Raw genomic sequence first — 25,979 nt, forward strand, 5'->3', positions numbered from 1 at the left:
TCCCTAACCCACTCCCAAGATGACTTAAGCCGCCTCTGTGCAGCTCTACTGGGCTTTACTATGGCAGGCAGCCAGGTGCTGAGGTTCTGGAAGCAGATATTTAAAGTTGTGATTACAATTTTTATGGGGGTGGGGTTGGGGTCGGTGATCACTGGGGTAGTATGTGGGAGTCTGTACTATGTGTTTGCAGTGCTTATCTGGTCACTTTATATAGGTTTTTGTGAGTTAGACCATATTTTAAATGGCCTAAGTCACAACGTCCAAATTTCATCTAGGCTGTGTTGTAAAACTTTTGGTTATACATTCAGTACGACTAAGTCTAGCATGGCCCACGTCCTGCCCAAATCCCGCCCTCGATACTCCTTCTGAAATGCCCCGTTTAGCTCTGGTAATTCAGCTACACTGGGAAGGCCTAGGTCATTTGTAAACATGTCCAAAACCTGTTTCAATTATCGGCACTTGGACGTCTTTCGTTTATGATCGTCCAAGTGCCGACTTTGAACGTTTTTCTCTTTCGATTATGAGCCCCTTAAGGTTTAGTTTAGTTTAGTTTATAAAAGAAAAAAAGAAGCCACTATGCACATAATGGTTAGAATGCTGCCATTCATGTGCTGTCCTGATGCTTAGGCCACTCACAGAATTAGCCCCGCAGGTATATTCTGCAGCACTGAGATATGTATCATCACTACCTCCCAGATTTTCAACTTCAGAGATATCTAAAGTTACCTACATAATTACATCTATTCTGTCTTCCATAGCATGCATAATTTCTACCAGATTTTAGCCCACAGACAGAACAGGGAGAAAACATGTGGCTCGGACGTTCAAATCTGTGCCTATATCTTCCAAGAAAATTTTGCTTGTAGGAAAAGCAGATTCAAACTGTGTGGGTATGTTATATCCGTAGGCAGTTTTCAAAGGGAGCCTACTAATGCAGTTTCCCTTTTGAAAAATAGTTACACAGACTTTGTGCAAGGATTTTAGACACCACGGCCTTGCATTCTCCTCAATTAACTTTAAGGCCTCAAGCAGCCTCTTCATGCCTCAACATGAGATTTTGATAATTAAACTCAGTAATCATAATCACATCACCACCTCAAATTGATTATTCGCTCACCCTCCCTGCGGGTAAAATTGTGTACTGTTTTAATTCTTTGAGTTTGTGGGGCTGTCAGGATCTATTGTTTTGCTTCGACTACAGCAGCTCTTTGCTGTCTCCCAGAAGCTGCTGCCCTAGGCGACCACCTAATTTCCTGATGATTAAGTTGGCCCTGGAGTTTCCTGGTATACAGGCACAAAGTACTGGCAGATTCTGTGGTGATATGACCTGTCTGAAAATTGCCCTTGGGCAATTTTCACCGTGGAACTGAATTTGTCCTAAAGGGATACATACAAAAACAATCTCTGTTCTCCAGTCTTTTCCCTTTTTCTTAACAACATACTTTCTCACCTTCAGGAGTATTTTCGTTAACAGCGGGGAGGAAAAGAAAGGAAGGGATTTCCATCCAAGGCCCCAGGTGTCTCAGTAAAACACACAATCCTTTACTCTAAGCATGGAAATAATCAATATCTTTGGGTTAGGTGCTTTCTTTAATTGTACAGCATCATTAATACACTGTCTTCACAGTGAAAACTCATCACTTTTCAACCGGTGTCTGTGATCCCTCGGTTCTTCAGAATTCCTTGACCGCATGGCATAACTAGTTCCTTGAGCTTGGCTTCTACAGTAAATTTACAGTCACTCATCCCCCCTTCCTCATATCACAGTAGATTCCTCTTCAACATATATTCTCCCTCTTGGAATTCTTCACAAAACTGTTCTCAAAAATTAAAACTTACATTTCCCTCTCTCAGTGGTAAAAACAGAACCTTTAAGAGATTTAGTTATTCTTTTGCTTTTAAATTAACTGAATTCGGGAATGCTTTACCGCTTACATTGAGAAGTTTAGGTTCTTTTGCTTTATTCCAGAAAGTTCTGAAAACTTTTTTGTTTGCTAAACATTTTGGAAATTAATTATTCCAGTCTACTTTTTCTTGTCAAATTTATATATTACGTTTTACATTATTGTAAACCGAGTCGAGCTCCTCTTGGTTGATGACTCGGTCTATAAAACTAAGTTTTAGTTTAGTTTAGTTCCTCTCTCTTATTACGCTTGTGTGACAAACCAGAATCTTGGTACTCTCCACTGTAGACTTCTTGTTCACAAAAAATCCAGACAAATGGGTAAAATCCTCTCGCTCTGCTCATAACACTTCAGCCAAGTAACACAGTCTTCTAGGAGTCATTGGCTTATTGAGATTTAGGAAGAAACATTACAGCAAGCCCAGCAGGGGATACTGTTAGCAAAATGGTTTCAGGTGTATGATCCTGTTGCCAGTACAGTAAATCAGACCTGCTGCAGTAAGTGTAACCAGTGTTAGCCCTTGTGTGAGCAACTATCTAGTTTGCTGCTTCTTCTAAAGTTGAGATAGTCTTGTGTTAGGAGTACATTTCAGAGTCTATAAGCTACTCCCCAGAAGACTCTTTGACTTCCTATGGAGAGGTCATGGTTAGGGATACTCCTTAGAACAACCTTAGAGGTATATTGAGAGAGATCCTATTCTTCAACTACTCTAGCCCATTTCTCTTTAGGGTTCTGAAGATCGGAGATAACATTTTAAATTTAGTCCTGTTTTGCACTGGTAGCCAGTGAAGTGGTCACACCACTTATAACCTTCTAACAGTGTGCTGTATGTAGTATTCTAAATCAGTTAGAGCTGGTGCAAGCCTTTGTAATCGCACCATTGTAGGAGTACATTACATTAATCCGGTCTTGACATCATCATGACATGAAGCATTGTGACAAGACTTGCCTTCTTGATTTATGGTGAGAGACAGCATGGCTTTCACAGATAGTAAAGACGGCTCCTGAATAGGGTAACCACATGCCAAAGCACATAAGTAAAGAATCAAAAGGTCTGTCGCTTCACAGGATTTTTATTTACCACATAAAATTAGTATACATAAAATAATTTATGTATTCATTATTTTATGTATATTAATTTTACATGGTGAAAAAATCCTGTGAAGCAATAGATCTTCTGACTCTTTACAGATCTGCTTTGGCATTTCCTATCCTGGATCTTGTGGATCGATTGCCCATTTGTTTTCCAGGGTTACCATATGTCCTTCTTTTGAACTTCTTCAGCTATGTCTTCCAGGTTTTTTCATTTTTAGGAATTATCCTCTTTTTCATTTGCCTGTGACCATCACACTTACCCATATAATGAAAGAAACCACCTCTGGTCTAATAGTCAGTCTGGACACATGGGGGTGCTAAAAGAGAGAGAGAGAAAGGCATTACTGATCTCTGCTTCTCTGCGGGTTGAATCTGTCAAAGGAATTTTATTTGGGCAGCAGTTTCAAGTTTAATAGTGATTTGATATATCGCCTATCATAAGACTAAGCGATTATACAAATAATTAAAATCAGGGGTTACATATCAAAAATTACTTGATGACAAAGACAAAACGGACTAAACATGGCATAGAAAGCCTAGGAGTGAACTACAATAATGTATAGTAAAGGAGAGAAAACAAAAAAGGATAAAACAATAGGATTGGAAGGGCAGCCATTGTCGATTTAAGAAGGAGAATAAGGGAAAGACCCTTAGATCATTGATTCAAATGCGTCTCTATATAAAAAAAACTTTTTAGTGCTCCTTTAAATTTATCTAAACTTGCTTCCTCTCATACATATCTCAGAATTCTGCCCTGCAATGGCAAAAGGAAGTAAGGCCCGGATTCTATAAATGGCACCTTAAATTAGGCGATATCAATAATACAAAAACAAAGACGCTCTGCTTGTTCAGATATTGTTGGGGGCTTCACATCTCATACAGCATTCATCCAAAATGACAACTAAATCTTAAAGACCAAAGTGGAGTAAAACAGACCTCAATATAGTTGGCTCTTAGACCTTTAAGTGTCTGTTGGAGCCCATATCATCATGGGTCTGTAAAAAAACCCTCCACTTCAACATAGATAATAAGCATGCAGTCCAGACGTAATCCTTATTTTCCCCATCGTGTGTTCTTGTAGGGGGCACCAGCACCTCTCCTCCTCTCGGCCCTCCCCGAGATGCCAGTGAGGAGGAGAGGCGTCGGTGCTGGCTGACTGATGTAAGCAGTCAGCCGGTAATGACGTCTCTCCTCCTCTCCTCCTGCAGCACTCCCCTCACCAGTGTAGCAATTGCAGGCTCAGGGCTCCACCTGGAGGGCCTCCTCGCATGTGTGGATGTCAACGTGATGACATCACACATGCACGTGACATCATCGCGTTCGACGTCCATGCATTTCCGGATGCTCTCCAGCAACGGCCCCGAGTTTAGTGTGCCATGGCCGCAAAAAAGTTTGCGAGACACTGATTTAGCCACAGCTCAGCATGCAGGGGAAGAGTGGTAACAAGCTTTAGCTGTCACCATTTATGGTGGGGAAAAGGAGGATATTCCAGGGTGGTATCAACTTGGGTGGTGACATAGGATTTAAAGCAATATAAATTGTTCGGTTGTATACTTGCCACAAGTTGAAGCGAGACCTAGCAACACCACAGGTTTCATGGGGTGAATTACTTTGTTTGGGACATTGATTCACATAGTGGTCAGATAGCTAACCAAACAATTTATTAATAGAGTTCCTATGAGCATCGGGAGCAACGCAAAGCATGACCTACACTAAAAACTGCTATCACAGTTTTGTAAAAGGGGGGGGGGTAGTATTGACTTTTATTGTGACCCTAGTTCCTCCTGTATCAAATCTGTCAGTATCTCATTTTCCACTCATGTCTTAATTAAGTAAAGCCCTCTTTCTTTTAGAACTGTAACCTAATTTTCATATGTTATTTATAGTATTGTAAACCGACCAGATACTTGATGGTCAGTATATCAAATAATGAATAAAATTGGAAATTCGTGAATGGAAGTGGTACAAATGCAAATGTTAAGTATACCAGAAAAAGGGAGACTAACTCCCCCCCCAAAAAAAAAAATCACAAATGAAAACAGTGGATTGATATATGGACAAGGTATTATCATCTTAAATTTATACACATTCAAGAAAACCCTTAAAAATACATAATAGCCGCTGGTATTTGATGCTATTGAAACTTGGAAAGTTTTGTCTAAGTGTGTCGCTGGTGTGCTGGAAGGAATATGGAGAAATTGGTTCAGTGTTGTTCCTTCTGGAATCAGGTTAAAAGTATGATTAGAGAAATCAAGAGCACAGATCGCCTGCCTGGACTATTCAAATGCTTTCTTGAGCTGCCAATTGAGAGATTAATCGCTGGTTTTTACAAAGCCGTAGTAAAGGATTTTACCGTGGGCCAGTGAGGCAAATGCTCCGATGCTCATAGAATTCCTACGAGCGTCAAAGCATTTACCTCACCAGACCGTGGCTTTGTAAAAGGAGTCCAATATCCCTTAAGGGCCAACCTATGATGTATCTTCTGTCTAAAGCTAAATACAATCTTCACCCATTCAGATTTATTTATCTGAAGTACTACAGCTACAGTTCTAGGTGGTTTACAAGTACAGTAGAATTGCCATCTCTGGATCAGACCCTGGATCCATCAAGTCCGGTGATCCGCACACACGGAGGCCCCGCCAGGTGTACCCTGGCATAGTTTTAGTCCCCATATCACTGTATGCTTCTCAAGGGAGATGTGCATCTAATTTACCTTTACCCGTATCACTCTATGCCACTCTTAAGGAGATGCGCATCTAGTTTACCCTTAAATCCTAGACCGGTGGATTCTGCAATTACTTCCTCTGGGAGAGCATTCCAGGTGTCCACCACTCGCTGCGTGAAACAGAACTTCCTGAAATTCGTCCTGGACCTGCCCCCCCTCAGCTTCAGTCTATGTCCTCTTGTCCGTGTCACACTGGACATTGTAAATAACTACTTTCCCTGCTCCATTTTGTCGAATCCTTTCAGCCTCACTTTTTTTAATTATTGGGATTTAGTTGGTTTCAAGAGAACTGGGTTTTACCGGCAATGGAAAACTGAATCTTCTGTAATATGAGTATCTTTACTCTTAGGCCCTCTTTTGCTATGGTGCGCTCACCAATTAGTGCGCCCTAATCAAATTAGTGCACGCTTAAATGGTAACGCGTGCATGTTAGTCTATGGATTAGCGTGCACTAATTGGTTAGCGCACCTTAGTAAAAGAGGGGAATAAGTGTATTAGGACACCTTTTCATTTGGAAATAATGAAATGCATCAGAAGAATGGGCTAAGATGCAAAATATTATATATTTTAATAACCATTCGTAAACTACAAAGAGATAAAGCTGCTGTCAGAAATAAAGCTAGTATACCAGAAAAATCTTTTCCTTAGATCGGTGCTTAACAAATTACCTTAGTAAAAGCAGTCCTAGGACTTGCTATGAAATTCCCCTCCAACCCTGAGAATATAGATGTCATTTTGGATATTAATGTGCAATAGCCACCAGTGCTATTGGGGGAGGGGGGGTTGAATTGGCAAATAATGTAAATTTATGTACTGAACAGTACAATTGTAATTGAAAATTGCATAATTTTAACTGGCAACAATTGCAAGGAGATATGACACAAATAAAATCAATTTAAACATTGTTAAAGAGATGAAAGCAATATATTTAAGTGGGTTAGTTTTCAAAATTTTCATTACAATGTAGAGTATCAAACATGGGCATTTACAAGAGGTGCCTACTCGGTAAAATCTTCCCCCTCCCCCTCCCCCTCTCAGCACAATACTAACAGTCTTGAACCAGCCCCATGAGTGAAAACCACCAGTGACAGGTTTATTGCCGGGGCCTATGCACTCTCCCTTTCCTCCCCAGAATCTCAAAAAGCACCAGTGAAGTCTAGGGTCTATAAAATCGGAGACAGGGAGAGCTCCACATATTTTCCCTACACCACCAGTTCTATAAACATACTGTAGAGGAGAAGACTTATGTCATGTCAGATAAATTGGTTCTAATAGTCCTGTGACATCATTAGCTCCTTCTGGCTGTTTCTGCCTTTTCTTCTACAACATGTTACCAATCTCTCTGTGCTCCCCTCTGATTCCTTTACTCCCTCCTGCCCCCAATCCTCTTACTTACACCAACAACTTTACAACATCTGATGACTTACCTCATCAAATTATAGTAGCTTAAAAAGAGTCACCATCTTTTCAATATTTAACTTTGTACAAGACCCAAAAAGCTCCACCCCCATAACTTTCTCACAACACAGTCTGATTTTCCCTTCCTGCTGATTCAAATTCACTCACTCACTCACTCTCGCTCCCGCCACAGTCACTCATTCCCTTGACACTATCCCTGGGCTCAGGGCCCAGGGCAGAAATTAAGAAGGGGGACCCCGATCCCCTTACCTCCTTGTCCTCCCTCCCCCCCCCCCCCACTGCTGCTATTTTTATATTTTCCACCGAAGAGGAGGACACAAGTCGCTGTTCCTCTTTCTGTGGTGCTGCATTCTGTGCAGTGTCTGACTTCTTAAGGGTTCCATTTAATTTTTGTCTATATGTTGTATTTTTATCTTTTAACGCTTAGGGCTCTTTTTACTAAGCTGCGCTAGCGGTTGTAGCGAGCGCTTAGCGAGCGCTGCAATGCTGCGTGCGCTAGACGCTAATGCCACCATTGAGCTGGTGTTAGTTTTTACGCGTAGCACGGGGGGCAGCGCACGCTAATCTGCAGTGCACATTAAAAACACTAGCGTACCTTAGTAAAAGGAGCCCTTAGAATTTATTGCAATATTTTTAATTAATTGAAGTTGTACAAGTTCTTTTAACTGTATACCTTTATGTAAAGAATTCCAATAATCCAAGTGACTAATAACAAGAGCATGAACAAGAATATTTATTGTTCGATGCTCAACTTGATGCTTTGTATAGAAAAGTTTTTTTCACACTGTGGAAGTTTTTTTTAGATTGATTATGCAGTCCTGAGTACTTTAGACTATTGTAACATCATTTATCTAGGTTCATATCAAAAACTCTTTAGGAAGATGCGAATCATCCACAATACAGCTGTGCGTCTAATTTTCAATCTAAAAAAAAAAAAAATCTGAACATGGAACACCACACTATCAAAAAGTTGCACTGGCTTCCGGTAGAGGCAAGGATAATTGTGAAATTGGCCTACATTTGTCATAAAATATTATATGGTCTTATACCAAGTTACTTTTTAGATCATTTTAAACTAGTAGAAAACAGATGTTCTTCACGAAACACAACCTTATTTTTCCCCCTCAATAAAAGGTTTCTTAATAGAACCCTGTCCTTTCAGGCAAGACTTTGGAACAAAAGTTTTAGTGGTGTGATTTTACATTTTTCTTCTTACCAGGCCTTTAGAAGATGGTTAAAAACATACTATCTGTTTGATAAATATGTAAAATCTAGATAAGTTAATAATTTCTTTAGCGCTAACCCCGTGCTACACGGCTAGAACTAACACCAGCTCATTGCTGGACAGCGTCTAGTGCGCGGCATTGTAGCGCACGCTATTCCGCGTGTTAATGCCCTAACGCAGCTTAGCAAAAGGAGCCCTTAATGTTATATTTTAAATATATAACTATTCTTTAAGCCCGTTACATTAACGGGTGCTAGAATAGATGTGTCTGTCTGTCTGTGTTTCTTTATCTCTCTCTCCTTGGCCGCTGTCTGTGTCCTTCTGTCTTCCCCCCCCACCCCCGAGCAAAGCTGTCTGCCCCCAGCACACACCTCCCCCCCAAAGCAGCCCCCTTTCCCTCTCCCTAAATGCCCTCTTCTGTCTTCCCCCCCAGAGCAAAGCTGTCTGTCCCCAGCACACCTCATCCCCAAAGCAGCCCCCTTTCCCTCCCCCTATCTCTCCATGGCCCCTTCTGTCTCTTCCCAGAGCAAAGCTGTCTGTCCCCAGCACACCTCCCCAACAAAGCAGCCCCCTTTTCCTCTCCCTATCTCTCCATGGCCCCTTCTGTCTCCCCCCCAGCACACCCCTCCCCCCAAAGCAGCCCCCTTTCCCTTTCCCTCTCTCCCTGGCCCCCGGTATTGATCCCCTTCTTACCCTCCCTCCATCCCAGCGTCTTCTGGCCTGCTCCTCTTCAAAGCAGCCTGTGATCGTGGTGGCTAGCTTTAGCGCGCTCTCCAACTCTCGGTAGCACGTTCCCTCTGTCGCGATCCCGTGCGTCAGAGGGAACGTGCTACTGAGGTTGGAGAACGGCCTGCGAAGTTCTTTAAAGCCGGCCATGATCGCAGGCTGCTCTGAAGAGGAGGAGCAGCGGCGGGAGCAGCGGCAGCAGCGAGGGAGGGCGGGAGGTGTGTTCCCTGCCATGGACACGGGCAAGGAGAGAGCTTGCCTGCGCTTCCAAATGGTGAGTGAGGGCGGGAGGAGGGGAGTGGCCAGAATGTTCCCTGCCGCCGGGTTCTAAAATGGAACACGGCCACGGATCACACACCACAGCGGCAGGGAACACGAAACCCTAAGTGCGTATGCGCTCTTAGGGTTTTATTATATAGGATATGCTGTGTTTTGTGGTGTACATCTGCTGTGTTTTTGCAGTTCTTATATTTTATTGTAAACCGCATTGAACCATGAGGTATTGCGGTATATAAATAAAAGTATTATTATTATTATTTTAGCACAGTTGTAAAATGGCTGTATGTTCCACATTTGCAATCATGGCCATGCACTAATTTTCTCATTAGTACGTGGCCATTAGCATGTGATACCTTAACTACGCCTATCGTCTAGGCCAGTGTATCTCAAACTGTGCGCCATGTGATCCCAGGTGTGCTGCGAGATGCCGGTGAGAAGGAGATGCCCCAGTGCTGTGTGACTGCCTCATGGCGAGAGGAACATCCTGTAGGCCAGGGGTGTCCAACCTGCGGCCCAGTGAAATATTTTGTGCGGCCCTGGTCAAGGGCGATGCAGTGTTTTCTTCTGCTGCCCCTGGGTGTTTACTGTCTTGACGACTCCCTCCTCTGTCTTGCTGCAGCATTTGCGCAGCCCCAGAAACATTTTTTTTGCCAATGCGGCCCAGGGAAGCCAAAAGGTTGGACACCCCTGCTGTAGGCAGTCAGTTCTTTCCGCGCCTCTTCCCTTCCAGCACCCCCCTCCCCCGTCCCCACTGGCAGCTCAGGGCCCCATCTGGAGGGCCTTCATATATGCACGGACGTCAACGTGATGACATCACGCATGCATGCGATGTCATCGCATTGATGTCTGCACACATCCGGATGCCCTCAAGCTGCAGCCACCACGTTTAGTGTGCTGCGGCTTTGCAAAGTTTACGAGACACTGGTCTAGGCAGTAAGGGCTTCTGCACTAACCACATGTTAATGCCCATATGCTAACCAATTAGCATAGCCATGCTCTCTCTCCACCCCAAACATGCCCTAGCACATGCAAAAACTACTGCAGGACGCTGGAGTGCAACTTGCGGTAGTGCTTTTTAAGGTGTAGAATGCAATTTGTTTGTGCTTACCACAGCTTACTAAAATGACCCCTAAGTTGGCTGACTAAATAGAACAGTATTAATAGCAGTTCTATCTATGGCCAGTTTAACTGGTTAAAGCTGAATATTGGCATTTGTGATGTTAAGTATCAGCCAGCTGCACATATGGGGATATTGAATGTCGGTGCCTGGACACGATCCAACATTGAATAATTCAGGCATAAAGCCAGTAGTAGAGAAAAAAATCACTAACTGCTGTTTACATTTCAAAATCTATTAAAAAAAAAAAAAAAAGAAGGAAAGTTTGATAAATGGCCGTGGGGAAGAAAAGAGTGAAAGGAGAAGTCAAGCAAACAAGATGCTTAGGAAATGAGCATAAAAGGAAAATAAATAACACGAACAAAGAGGAAAATGCAGAGAAAGATAAAGAAGAAAGCAGATGTCTAAAGGACGAGGAGATGGGGCGGGCAAAGAGGACAGAAAATATAGAAGAAAACAGAAGTGACAGAGAAAAAGAGGTGGCAGAGATGGACGAGGAGAGCAAAAGGTAAGATTTAGCAGAGTTTTTCTTCCGTTCTTTCATAAGAAAAAAAAGAAAAAGGGGAGGGAGGGTGAGAACCTGTGTGAGAACTGAAAGAAATCAATTCCTCTTAACTCATTGCTGATTGAATGTGGTGATTAAGTTAAGCCAGAATCTGGCCGCTTTAAAGCAGCCTTGAAATGGATGAAATCGAATTAGGCCATGGAGCAGCAGCTCTCTAGGCTTTTTCATCTATTTCTGCTTTTAGCTGGGGAATCTCTGCAGATGTCGTGCCAGTTTCAAGTTCTTCACAGGTAAACTACAGTCAAAGTTAAATTCATCACTTGTCCAGCAGAGGTCACCAGATAGCCAGCTCGCACCCTCCTCAGCAGATCCATACACAGAGACCTTGAAAAACATACAGTACTTACAAATTTCATGCAAGGCAGAATAGCACAGGTGTTCATTTAATCCTTTCCAGTTTGGAGGCTAGAATTATAATTACCAGGACACTCACATTTAATTTGCTGCACTGTGTTATATTTCAATCCTGATATCATTTTATTGGAGGAGATATAGAATCAAACAGTAAGAAAGCAATGAAACATAAGGGGTGAAGCAGAAAGCAGTGACAGGGTGTGCAATAATTTACATGTAAGAGACAATATATTAGCATACAATAAATTTAACACACTGTTTTATTTTGGGTTTAGTGCATAATTTTTGTACGCTATAGGGTCGACATTCAAAGCTCCTGGCTGGTTAAATTGGCCATATGGGACTAACTGCTATTTTTCAGTGGCATTAACTGATTGGTGCCGTTGAAAATAATCGGTTAGCGCTGCACTGCAAGCCAGCTATTTGGGGGTATTTTGAGGCACCATCGACTCAGCATTTAACCAGCCAGGGTCATCGCATAAATAGGATCCATAAGCATCAGTCCTATATTTATATGGTAACCCATAGCTGGTTAAGTGCTCAATATTGCACTTAACAGGAAACGCATTAGCTAGCTTCATAAATCAGTGACCTCGTCAAGAGTGGGCTCAGGCCTATCAAGTAGCATCTCATCTACAATATAGTTGATGGGGATACCCAAGTCCTGCCAGCTGAAAGATTCTGGAACCTCTCCTATTACTACTACTACTACTACTACTTCTAATTTCTATAGTGCTACTAGACATATGCAACACAGTACATCAAAACACATAAGAAATTTTCTGCTCAAAAGAGCTTAAAAATGGTACCTTTAAAGGGCCAATCTTCACCTGCAGTGAGCAGCGGGACTGATACACACAGCCTGCACTGGCCCCACAGCCTTCCTTCTGATGCAACTTCCTGTTTCCACATAGGCAGAGTACATCAGAAGAAAGGCTGTGGGGCTGGTGTGAGCAGCATGTATTAGTCAGCTCTTCTTTTTTTTTTTTTCAATTTTAATAATTTTTATTGGCATTTAAAGAAAAAAAAAATTATACATATGTAAATCTCAATACAATACAATATAATTTAGATAGAGTATGAGCCTACCGGGACAGATAGGGAAAAATGCTTGAGTACCTGAATGTAAACCACTTAAACTATAAGTGGTATATAAATGCTTAAATAACAAAAGATAAAACCAACCAAAACAAACAAACAAATTAAACAGTAGATTAACATTTAAAATTGTTAATGATCATTAATACTTCCATAAATATATCAAAAAGGACAGTACACCTTAATCAAACAAATCGCTATGATTTAATAGACGCATTAAATCTCTCTGCAGCAACACGCTCATGCTTGACAGTCATACAAACTGTGTTCCACCAAGTTATGTATTCCACCCTAGAAGCATCCTTCCAGTGTTGCAATAGCCAAATTGATCAAAATTCTTAGTAATTTTGCTTTATTATCAGATAGAAACATAGAAACATAGAAAGGTGACGGCAGAAAAGGGCTACAGCCCAACAAGTCTGCTCACTCTACTGACCCACCCCATCAAGTCTGAGTGCTGCTCGACCCACGTAGGGATCCCACGTGGATGTCCCATTTATTCTTAAAGTCGAGCACGCTTGTGGCCTTGATTACCTGCACCAGAAGTTTGTTCCAGTGATCTACCACTCTTTCTGTGAAGAAATACTTCCTGATGTCACCACTAAATTTCCCTCCACTGAGTTTGAGCAGGTGCCTCCTCGTGACTGAGGGTCCCTTGGGAAGGAATATATCGTTTTCCACCTCGACACGACCTGTGACGTACTTAAAAGTCTCAATCATGTCACCCCTTTCCCTGCGCTCCTCTAGAGAGTAGAGCTGCAATTTGCCCAGTCTTTCCTCGTATGAGAGACCCTTGAGTCCAGAGACCTTCCTAGTGGCCATTCGCTGGACTGACTCAGCTCGAAGCACATCTTTACGGTAATGTGGCCTCCAGAATTGCACACAGTACTCCAGATGAGGTCTCACCATGGTTCTATACAGTGGCATTATGACTTCAGGTTTGCAGCTGACGAAGCTTCTATTGATACATCCCATCATTTGCCTTGCCTTGGATGAGGCCTTTTCCACTTGTTTGGCAGCCTTCATGTCTGCACTGATGATCACTCCCAAGTCCCGTTCTTCTGAAGTCCTAGCTAGTGTTTCTCCATTCAAGGTGTATGTTCTGCATGGATTTCTGCTGCCGAGATGCATGACCTTACACTTCTTAGCGTTGAAGCCCAGCTGCCATGTCGTGGACCAGTTTTCCAACTTGATCAGATCCTGCGTCATACCATCCGTGGGATTGCTTCCACCCACTATATTACACAGTTTGGCGTCGTCGGCGAACAGTGCTACTTTACCCTGAAGCCCTTGGGTCAAGTCCCTTATGAATATGTTAAAAAGGGATGGTCCCAGGACTGAGCCCTGCGGCACTCCGATGTCTCAGAGAGGGTGCCATTGTCCACCACTTTCTGAAGTCTTCCACTCAGCCAATCGTTGACCCACGCCGTTTGTTTCTCACCTAACCCCATCAATTTCATCTTGTTTAATAGTCTACGGTGTGGGACACTATCAAAAGCTTTACTGAAATCCAAGTATACTATGTCCAGAGACTCTCCCGAGTCCAGCTTTCCTGTCACCCAATCAAAGAAGCTGATGAGATTGGACTGGCATGACCTGCCCCTAGTGAATCCATGTTGACAGGGATCCCTCAGATTCCCCTCATCCAATATCGTGTCTAATTTCCCTTTAAGTAGAGTTTCCATGAGTTTACACACTATTGATGTGAGACTTACTGGTCTATAATTTGTGGCCTCCGCTCTGCAACCCTTTTTGTGCAGAGGAACCACGTTGGTAGTTTTCCAGTCCAGGGGGACTCTCCCCGTATTTAGGGAGAGATTGAAGAGTATTGCTAACGGTTCCGCCAAAACATCGCATAGCTCTCTGAGCACTCTTGGGTGCAGATTATCCGGTCCCATGGCTTTGTTCACCTTGAGTCTTGACAGTTCTTTGTAAACATCAGCTGGTGTGAACTCAAACTTCTGAAATGGGTCTTCCATGCTCTGCTCTGCTGCTAGCCGAGGCCCGTGCCCTGGCGCCTCGCAGGTAAAGACTGAACAGAAGTACCGTATTTTCACGCATATAACGCGCGCGTTATACGCGTTTTTACCTACCGCGCATACCCCTCGCGCGTTATATGCGTGAGCGCGGTATACGAAAGTTTTCAAACATAGTTCCCACCCCGCCCGACGCCCGATTCACCCCCCCAGCAGGACCACTCGCACCCCCACCCCGAACGACCACTCGCACGCGCTCCCACCCGCACCCGCATCCACGATCGGAGCAAGAGGGAGCCCAAGCCCTCTTGCCCGGCCGACTCCCCGACGTCCGATACATCCCCCCCCCCCGGCAGGACCACTCGCACCCCCACCCCGAAGGACCGCCGACTTCCCGACAATATCGGGCCAGAAGGGAGCCCAAACCCTCCTGGCCACGGCGACCCCCTAACCCCACCCCGCACTACATTACGGGCAGGAGGGATCCCAGGCCCTCCTGCCCTCGACGCAAACCCCCCTCCTCCCCAACGACCGTCCCCCCCCAAGAACCTCCGACCGCCCCCCCAGCCGACCCGCGACCCCCCTGGCCGACCCCCACGACCCCCCCACCCCCCTTCCCCGTACCTTTGGAAGTTGGCCGGACAGACGGGAGCCAAACCCGCCTGTCCGGCAGGCAGCCAACGAAGGAATGAGGCCGGATTGGCCCATCCGTCCTAAAGCTCCGCCTACTGGTGGGGCCTAAGGCGCGTGGGCCAATCAGAATAGGCCCTGGAGCCTTAGGTCCCACCTGGGGGCGCGGCCTGAGGCACATGGGCCCAACCTGACCATGTGCCTCAGGCCGCGCCCCCAGGTGGGACCTAAGGCTCCAGGGCCTATTCTGATTGGCCCACGCGCCTTAGGCCCCACCAGTAGGCGGAGCTTTAGGACGGATGGGCCAATCCGGCCTCATTCCTTCGTTGGCTGCCTGCCGGACAGGCGGGTTTGGCTCCCGTCTGTCCGGCCAACTTCCAAAGGTACGGGGAAGGGGGGTGGGGGGGTCGTGGGGGTCGCCAGGGGGGTCGCGGGTCGGCTGGGGGAGCGGTCGGAGGTTCTTGGGGGGGCGGTCATTGGGGGGGAGGGGGGTTTGCGTCGAGGGCAGGAGGGCCTGGGATCCCTCCTGCCCGTAATGTAGTGCGGGGTGGGGTTAGGGGGTCGCCGTGGCCAGGAGGGTTTGGGCTCCCTTCTGGCCCAACTACCAAAGGTACGGGGAAGGGGGGTGGGGGGGTCGTGGGGGTCGCCAGGGGGGGTCGCGGGTCGGCTGGGGGAGCGGTCGGAGGTTCTTGGGGGGGGCGGTCGTTGGGGGGGAGGGGGGGTTGCGTCGAGGGCAGGAGGGCCTGGGATCCCTCCTGCCCGTAATGTAGTGCGGGGTGGGGTTAGGGGGTCGCCGTGGCCAGGAGGGTTTGGGCTCCCTCCTGGCCCGATATTGTCGGGGAGTCGGCGGTCCTTCGGGGTGGGGGTGCGAATGGTCCTGCCGGGGGGGGGGATGAATCGGACGTCGGGGGGGGGTGAACGGAGAGTCGGGACAGCGCACGGAGAGGCGGGGCAGTGCACGGAAGTCAGGGGGGTGAACGGAGAGTCGGGACAGCGCACGGAAAGTCAGGGCAGTGCACGGAAGTCAGGGGGGGTGAACGGAGAGTCGGGACAGCGCACGGAAAGTCAGGGCAGTGCATGGAAGTCAGGGGGGGGTGAACGGAGAGTCGGGACAGCGCACGGAGAGGCGGGGCAGTGCACGGAAGTCAGGGGGGTGAACGGAGAGTCGGGACAGCGCACGGAGAGGCGGGGCAGTGCACGGAAGTCAGGGGGGTGAACGGAGAGTCGGGCAGCATGCGCGGTATAATCGTGAGCGCGTTATACCAAAGTTTTTGTGCTTATCATCGTGATTTCTGCGCGCTATACACGTGTGCGCGTTTTATACGGGTGCGTGTTATTTGCGTGAAAATACGGTAATCATTCAGTAGTTTGGCTTTATCGGAATCTGTTTCTACATAATTCCCGTCTGGTGTTCTAAGGCGTACTATCCCGTTTGCGTTCTTTTTCCTGTCGCTAATGTATCTGAAGAAGGATTTGTCCCCTTTCTTAATGTTCTTCGCTAGAGTTTCTTCCATATGAATTTTGGCCTCCCTGACTTCTGTTTTGACCACTGCAGACTTTTTCCTGTATTCAATGTTTGCTTCTTTTTTCCCCGTGCATTTGTATGAGAGAAATGCTCTTTTCTTCTCCTTGACGAGGCACGATACCTCATCTGTGAACCATTGGGGTTTCTTTTTTCTTTGTTGTTTGGTTACCGATTTTATGTAGCGGATAGTTGCTTCATGAAGGATCGATTTCAAGGTTGACCACATAGCCTCCACATTAGTAGTTACTTCTTGAACCTGCAGCGTCTGATAGACGAAATCTCCCATGCGTGCGAAGTCAGTGCCCCGGAAATTGAGTACCCTTGTTTTTGTTTGTGATCTAGGGGAGCCTTTCTTAAGGTTAAACCATACCATGTTATGGTCACTGGTGGCTAGCGTCTCTCCCACCGAGACCTCTGAGACGCTTTCCCCGTTCGTAAGTACCAGTTCCAGGATGGCCTGGGCCCTAGTGGGGCCCAGTATCATTTGTTTGAGCCATACTCCCTTCATGGACGTTAATATCCTCCTGCTATCACAAGTTGTCGCTGATAGTGTGTTCCAGTCTACATCAGGCATGTTGAAGTCTCCTAATAGTACAGCCTCCCCTCGTAAGGTGATATTTTCAATGTCTTCAATTAATTCTGCGTCCTTGTCCTCCGATTGTCTTGGAGGTCTGTATATCACACCAAGGTACAGTTGTTTAAGTCAACTCTTCAAAAGATAGACAATGGCGGTGACAGCAGATGCAGCAGTAGGGACAAGGGACTTGAGAGGCCAAATTGCCTGGGTGGGAGGGGGATGGGACTTGATATATCACTTATTCTAGGTGGTTACAATCAAAGCGGTTTACATATTGTAGGCAGGTACTTATTTTGTACCTGGGACAGTGAAGTGTTAAGTAACTTGCCCAGATTCACAAAGAGCTGTAGTGGGAACTGAACTCACAAGCTCAGGGTGCTGAGGCAGCTGCTGTAGCCACTAGGCAGAAGAACCCTGCCCTAAATTACTTCCTGTTTAAGTGCCAATTTCCTTCCATCCCTCTTGAAATAGCTAGGGAGTCCCATATGTGAGAATATGCTGCTTGCTTGTCCTAGGATAAAGCACAGTTACAAACCTGTAAACAGGTGTTATCCAAGGACAGCAAGCAGATATTCTCACAACCCTCCCACTTCCCCTAGTTGGCTTCTTAGCTTTTTTAAAAAACGGATGGTCCCGTGAGCTGACGTCAGGCAGAAAGGCACTCGCGCATGCGTGGTACAGGCAGTCTTGAGATTTCTAAAGAAGTTAAAGTGACAGCACACTTTTGCACTGTCCGAACCAGGGCTCTATGGATGACATCATCTGTCTGTGAGAATATCTGCCTGCTGACCCTGGATAATACCTGTTCCAGATAAATAACTGTGCTTTTTCCTTTGATTACTTCTGAGTCTATTACCTCTTAATTTCACCCTGTGCCCTCTCATTTTAGAGCTTCCTTTCAAATGAGAGACTCAGCTCATGTGCATTTATGCCACGTAGCTATTTAAACATCTCTATCATATCTTCCCTCTCCCGCCTTTCCTCCAAAGTATACATATTGAGATCTTTACGTCTGTCCCCATGTGCCTTATGATGAAGACCACTGACCATTGTAGTAGCCCTCCTCTGGTCTGACTCCATCCTGTATATATCTTTATAAAGGTGCGTTAGGGCCTTAACGCGCGGAATAGCGCATGCTAAAATGCCACGTGCACTAGCCGCTACCGCCTCCTTTTAAGCAGGCGGTAATTTTTCAGCTAGCGTGCACTAATTGTGTGCGTGCGCTAAAAACGCTAGTGCACCTTAGTAAAAGGAGCCCTAAATGAGATCAATACCTCATTGTTCCTACTGGCTATTGCTCTCCCTAAGCACCCAAGCATCCTTCTAGCTTTCTCTGTCATCTTTTCAACCTGTTTGGCCACCTTAAGTTCGTCACATTCTATCGCAACTGAGTCCCATTTATCTTTTGTGCGCTAAAGTTCGCCACCCCCTAAAACTGTACCTTTCCCTTGGGTTTTTGCAACCCAAATGCATGACCTTGCATTTCTTAGTATTTAATCTTAGCTGCCAAATTTCAGACCATTCTTCAAGCTTCACTGGGTCCTTCCTCATGTTTTTGTTTTCCACACCATCAGGGGTAAGTCCTTTTTATCAGTGGCTCCATTTGAGGCAAGAACTTTGTTTAAATTTGGTTGCATTCGCTTTAAAGTACTGTTCGGTCTGACTCCAGGATACCTATCCTCCCAATTTCAGTTACATAAGTCCAATAAAAATACTCAAAATAATTACATGTTTATGTATCCATCTTTAAAAGCATGTCGCTATAAGAGATTTCTGGACAAGACTTTTGCATTTCAGTTAGGAAAAATGAATTCCTAGTTAAGTACTCTGATTCCACAAGCACAATCATATTATGCTTTTAGGAAATTGTCAAAAGCATATCTGTTTGATAAGTTTGTAACTTGAATACACTTCTCCCTCCGTATTCGCTGTGATAGGGGATTAACAGAACTGCAAATACTGAAAAAACGTGAATAACTTTTTTATATGTTACTAGTCTTTAAGCCCGTTACATTAACGGGTGCTAGAATACTGTTCACCCTCTATGTTGCCCCTTCCATTCACTGCCCTCTCTTCTCTCTCCATCTCTCTCTTTCTCTCCCATATGGCCTCTCTCCATCTCCTCCTTCCTTTTGCCTTTGTCTGGCATACCTTCCTCCTTTCCTCCAAGCCATTCTCTCCCCCTCTGCTCCCTTTCCTCATTTAACTACTTCATTGGGCAGCAGCAGCATTCACAATTCATTGCTGTTGCTGGCTTCAGGTCTTTCTCTCTGGCCAGTCCTGTCTTCATGAAAACAGGAAGTAGGCAGGACCGGCCAGAGAGGAAGGCCTGAAACCAGCAACAGCAGCGAATTGTAAACGCTGCTGCTGCCTGAAGCACCCGAGGCAGACGCTTCTCTCCCCTCCCAACCCAACCCCTGCTGACTCTGTGACCCTCCCAGCAAGATGACTTTAATATCAAACCTCCCTCCAGCGTTGGCATCCGCTGCACGTTAAACAGGCTGCTTCGGCTTTATTCTGCAGTTGAGTCCCTCTGTTGCGTCATTGATGACGTCATCGGTGACGCGGCAGAGGGACTCAACTGCAGGAGAAAGGCCGAAGCAGCCTGTTTAACGTGCAGCGGCTACCAACGCTGGAGGGATGTTTGTACCGGTGCAGAAGCGATATGTCTCTCCTCCTCCAGTACCTGTGCAGCACTTTGCTGCGGCGTATCCTCCCACGGGGGGTGGGGGGGGTTTGCATAGTGGGAGCCCGTTGAGAGCGACGATCTCCAGTTGGGTTGTTTTTGTTGTTTTTTTTTAAAGTTGAAAGCCGGCGCTGCAGCTCCTCTCTCGATCCTGGTGCAGTTCGAGAGAGGAGCCGGTACCACTCACGGTGAGGAAGGCCACCGCAGCTGTGTAATTTTTTTTTTATTATTTGAAAGCCGCCGCGAGCAAGTGGTGACGTAAAACCCGCGCATGCGCAATCGTGTTTTCGCAACGGATCAGGGAACACGATTTTTTTAGTGCGCATGCGCGTCCTATCATTTTATTATATTAGATTTGCTGTTTTCTATTAAAAACCATTGTGAATATGGTGAAACCGTGAATAACATGGTGGGAGACCTGCCCTGTTTCTGAAGGAGAGGCAAAACACGGTGAAGAAAGCGCTGGGAATCAGCAATTTTTCTCTGTAAACGCTTGGAATCAGCGATTTCTCTATGCAAGCTGATGTAATTTGGGGGGAGGAGCCAGCAAGCTAAAAACTGTGAATAATCGAAACCGCATATGCTGAAACCGCGAATACGGAGGGAGAAGTGTATTGTTGTATCTCTGCCTATATTTCACTGATTGATGTGAACTGCCTGGAACTCATGGTTGGGTGGAAAAAAAGAATAAAGATTATTATTACTCTATTGTAGATTTTGATATCATCTGCAAAAAGGCAAATATTACCTTACAGCCCTTCAGCAATATCGCTTTCAAAAATGTTAAAAAGAACAGGCCCAAGAACTGAACCTTCAGGTGCATCCCTGTAACATCCCTTTCCTCAGAGAGATCTCAGTTGACCACTACCCTCAGTCACCTTCCACTCAACCAGTTCCTGACTCAGTCTGTCACTTTGGGGCCCACTGAATTGGTGCTTAGCACAAATCTTAATGGCGCCTAACTTTGAGTACTGCGTACTGAATCTAGCCCTATGCTCATATATCCTGTCTGTATATAAAGGGTAAAAGGTCATGGATTTAATATACCACCTTTCTGTACTACAACCAAAGTGGTTTGCATTTATTATATTGAAACAAACAGGAGAAACTGCCTTTACACCAGTGAACAGAAAACACAACAACAAAGGTGACCAATTGGTGTTCAGTCTCTTTTATTAAGATGGACTCTCGACATGATCGTGTTTCGGCCCGCAAAAGGCCTGCCTCAGGAGTCTTTTTATAATCAAATCGTACAAAATCCACAAAACTTCACCACATTCTATAGAAGACTGCAGCTCAATTAACTCGCATCTATTGCTCCCACCAATTGGTCACCTTTGTTGTTGTGTTTGCTTGCATTTATTATATACAGGTATTTTCTCTGTCCCTGGTGGGCTTACAATCTAAGTTTTGTACCTGGAGCAATACAGGGTTAAATGACTTGCCTAAGGTCACCAGAAGCCACATTTAACCCAGTTACCAGGTCCTCAGCCAATTGTCATAACCATTAGGTTCCTCCTCTACTTCTACTTTACCCTCAGATGCAGAAGGTACTTCTCAGGGTGAGTCTGGGACAGGTGTGCACTTATACTCACAGTAGTATGCATGTATGCCTATGGAGCCAGGTTGACCTATGGCGCCTGTCAGAAAGAAATTAAAACTGTATTGTTTGACAGATTTATCTCCTAAACAGAAGTCACACTAAATTTAATCATTTTATTCTGTCTATTTCTTGAGTAATATGTTGTACTTTCACTATTTGCATTTTGTAATTCGCTGACTGTCCAGCTGTCTTCAGTGTGAACCACCTAGAAATCATCTGATTATGGCGGTATAGAAGAACAAAGTTATGTGATGTGATGTATGTTATATTTTACTTCAGAAAAAGATATTGCCAATCCACTAGCAGTTGTATATGTGTGTGAACACAGTTTGCTTTATGTTTTGACAGACTTTAGAAACTTTGGCACAGGCCATACAGTGTGATGAAAATAGCTGTGGGATACATCTTGATTCCTGTGAGAGTAGAGTATCAGTTTATGCTGATGACTTATTGATTTTTATAACATATGCCTCAAGTGATAGAGAAGTGCTCCGATTTGTCTATGAGGAAAACTGAGGCAAGTTGAATATCCTCCCGCTGAATGTCGATTATGTAAAGAACCATTTTCTTCAAATCCCCAGACAATGCAGTCAGGAAGGCATTAGTCAATACTGCAGTAATGTGGTGGAGATAGTTTCATTTAATACATGTAGTGTAAAGCAGTGGATTTCAGGTTTTTGATGACAAATGATCTGAATTTGTCCTTGTGGGGAAGAATAACAGCTGAAACCCATATTGCCTCAGTTATTGCATGCGAGCCTCTTTTTTGAAAGCATTTTCATATATCAGTAGCAGTTTTGTGAAAGTGCTGTTACACCACATAGAGATTTCAAGGGGATATGGTGTGGGTGGGGCAAAAATCCACATGTGTATTCCCCATTTCGTATAGGGAATACACATCTGTGAAGAAACATATCTCCATCAGATTTCATACTAGCTCAGAGACACACGCAGATTTTTAACAAGTGCTCATTTGGCTAATCATTTTGGCTAATCATGTGGTGTAGTAAGGGGGGGAAGAGCACCCCAGACGCCAACTTGGCAAGAACTCCGGTATCTATCCTCTCTCATCCCAGCTCAGGGAGGTCTCGTAAATACATTCCCCACAAGTACCTCGTCTAGGGCTCCGTTTACTAAGGTGCGCTAGCGTTTTAAAGATTACAACGCGCAAAACCGCGTGATAGATGAAAATACTAATGCAAGCTCTATGAAGGCGTTAGCATCTAGCACGCGTGGCATTGTAGTGCACACTACTCCGCGCGTTAATGCCCTAATGCACCTTAGTAAAAGGAGCCCCTAGTTGTCAATGGTAGCAAGCAAGATCTCCCGGGCCTCCCTTCTCTGCTCACGCCAGCCTTAGTTCTCCCTCTGATGTCACATCCTGTTCTTGGGACCAGGAAGTGACATCAGAGGGCAGGTTCAACCAGCACAAGCAGCAGGTAGGAGACCCTGCTCATTGCAAGTGACAACTAGAAGTAGTACAAGGGGGATGCTGGGTGCCATCATTCCTTGCTGGTCACTGCTTTAATCCCATGCTGTGTATTTACACCTCTAAGATGAAATCAAATTAAAATTGCAGTCTCACTGCTCAGTTGAGGGCACTTACAAATGTAGGTTGTAAAATGGGTAACTACAAGTGCCATCACTTACACATGGAAGTGTGGGGACAGACTTAAAGATCTCAATATGTATACTTTAGAGGGAAGGCAGGAAAGGGGAGATATGATAGAGACATTTAACTATCTAAGTGGTATAAATGCACGAGTCGAGTCTCTTTCAATTGAAAGGAAGCGTCGGAATGAGAGGGCATAGGATGAAGTTAAGAGGTGACAGGCTCCAGCGTAATCTAAGGAAATACTTTTTTACAGAAAGAGTGGTAGATGTGTGGAACAGTCTCCCGGAAGAAGTGGTGGAGACAGAGACTGTCTGAATTCAAGAAGGCATGGCATAGGCACGTGGGATCTCTCAGAGAGAAAAAGAGATAATGGTTACTGTGGATGGGCAGACTAGATGGGCCATCATGTTTCTATACTCAATGGCTTGGGAAGTGTCAACAACATATTCCATGTTATTGTACATTGTCAGTAAATGAAAATGAGCAGAAAAACCTGGCATTTTGTTTTTATTTTATTTACAGATAATAGTGCATACTATTTCCCAAATTCTTATATGGCGTCTAAAGCTGTGTGTGTACAAATTGGTGCACACAGCTGATTTGCACCCACAGCTTAATTGTTTAATAAGCCTAATCGGTATCAATATTGGCAAATGACACCTCATAATTTGCACTAATTAGAAGTTATGCATACAACTTGGAAGGCACATTCTATAAAGTGTGGCACATCAGTTCTAGTACGTGACTGAAAAGGGGGCATGGCCAGGGGAGCATAGGCCGATCAAGGGCATTCCTAAAATGTATGTACCCTGCTTTTAGAATATGCCCGATTTGCGCACAAGTTAGATGGAGGTATTTAGACCTGATTTTCCTTGGATGTGCTTCGCATGATTCTATAAGGTAGATGTATCTTTTATAGAATCACGCTAAGTGCAATTCTGGTGAGCGCCAATTTTTGGGGCATCATATATAAAATATGGTCCTATTTGTATAGAGTGTGCCCTCTTTGCAAAGAATGTGAACTTTATGCAAAGAGGATGTACTCATTCAGAAAGAGGGTACACTCTTTCCCGACAGTACGAGAATGCATGGATCGTCACACCTGCACACTTTTTCTGACAGAGTGCACTCTTAAGAGGTAAGATTTGTCAATCTTTGGTTTTTTCCTTTGTAAATATTTGGAACGATCTTCTTATAGAAGTTAGACTACTTCCCTCTCTGATAACTTTTCGGAAAACTTTAAAAATTTATCTATTTCAGAAATTTCTAACTGATAAATAAGGGATTACAACTGATGACTTCTTTGCTCTAATAATTAATTTTCCTTGTCCTATTAGTTAATTCTTGTGCAAACCGAATAGAGCTCTTAGTTGAGATGACTCGAATACAAAACCAAGAATTGGATTGGAAAATGAAGACTAACCAAAACAAAACAAAGGCCTGGATTCACTAAATGGCACTGTTGTCTGCGGCCGCCGATCACATGCCAATCATGTGACAGCGCCGTTTAGAGAATCGTGCCTCAGAAAAGGTAGGCACTGGATATGTAGGCCAGGGGTTTCAAGGCCTACATTTTCAGCAGCTACTTTGATGTGAATTGTGCCTACGTAGGCATTTTATGGCGCCTAATGCCACTTCTGGCATTAGTAGGGTTACCAGATTTTACTCACATAAAATCTGGACCCATAGACCCACCCTCATGCCCACCCAATTCGACCCATCCCTGCCTCGTTATGCCCACACACTCCTAGCCCCACCCCCCTCAGCCTGCTTGTCGGGAGGAAGGGCATCCCCTCCCAACGCGATCTGCTTTTCAAAACCTGGACAAAGTGCCGGGTTTTGAAAAGCCGTCTGGGTAAATCCGGACGACTGGCATTAGCTACGCCTACAGCGACAATGGACGCTGTAAAGCACCTATGGAGGCATGATTCTAGTGCTGTTTTTTAGGTATCGGTAGGCATCATGGAAATCAGTTTAAGTTAAAGGTGCCGTTTATAGAAAATGGGCCAAAATGAATAAGGCTGCAAATGGCATGGGCAGGATTAACCAATAGGCCAAGTAGGCACGTGCCTAGGGCCCGAAATGGTCAAGGGGGCCCGATGAAGGAGGGCATCAACATTGTTTTTTCCAAACGGTGATGGGCCCCTCCCCCCCGATCGGCAACACGGGCCCCACCCCAATCGGCAACACGGCCCCCCCCCATCAACAGAAAGTAAGATAAGCAAGCAACGCAGGTAAGAAAGGCAACGGGAACTGTAATTGTGCAAGCGGTGCTGCTTGGCCAAAACTTCCCTCTGACGCAGCTTTCTGTTTGCCTGGGTGCATGGTGGGGTGGGGCGGGGCAGGGGGCCCAGTGTACTTGTGTGCCTAGGGGCCCTCGACAAATTAATCCTGCAATGGAGCAATTTTGAGGAACCCTTCCCTAGTGAGCACCAGAGCTGAAACTCTCAGCAGATGTTCAGTGCTTCTCAGCACCATGCATGCTGGAAATAGTCATTTTCTCTGTCATGTTTAGTTCTTTGACATTTGTTCCTTAATCAGTCAGTGTCAATGATTAACACATAATTACCAAATCTTAAATTCACTCAAAACTCTGCAAGGGAGGGGGGGAAACATTCCTAACTTGTACTGAGAACAGATATGAATTTTTCAACAGACTATGATGATATGGAATTTAATTTGCAGGTGATTATGCAAAAAAATTTTTTAAAAAGGTTGTTAATAAACATTTAAGAATGCTTGGGCATACAACTCATTTTTAGATTTTGTGGCCTAAGATCGTGGTTGCTGTAGGTTAGAAGGACTCTGGGATTTGACGGAGGGCTGCTTTTCATGGTGTGAAATGCTGTTCTCATCTGAT

Source organism: Geotrypetes seraphini, chromosome 2, assembly GCF_902459505.1.
Source record: "Geotrypetes seraphini chromosome 2, aGeoSer1.1, whole genome shotgun sequence".
Taxonomy (NCBI): Eukaryota; Metazoa; Chordata; class Amphibia; order Gymnophiona; family Dermophiidae; genus Geotrypetes; species Geotrypetes seraphini.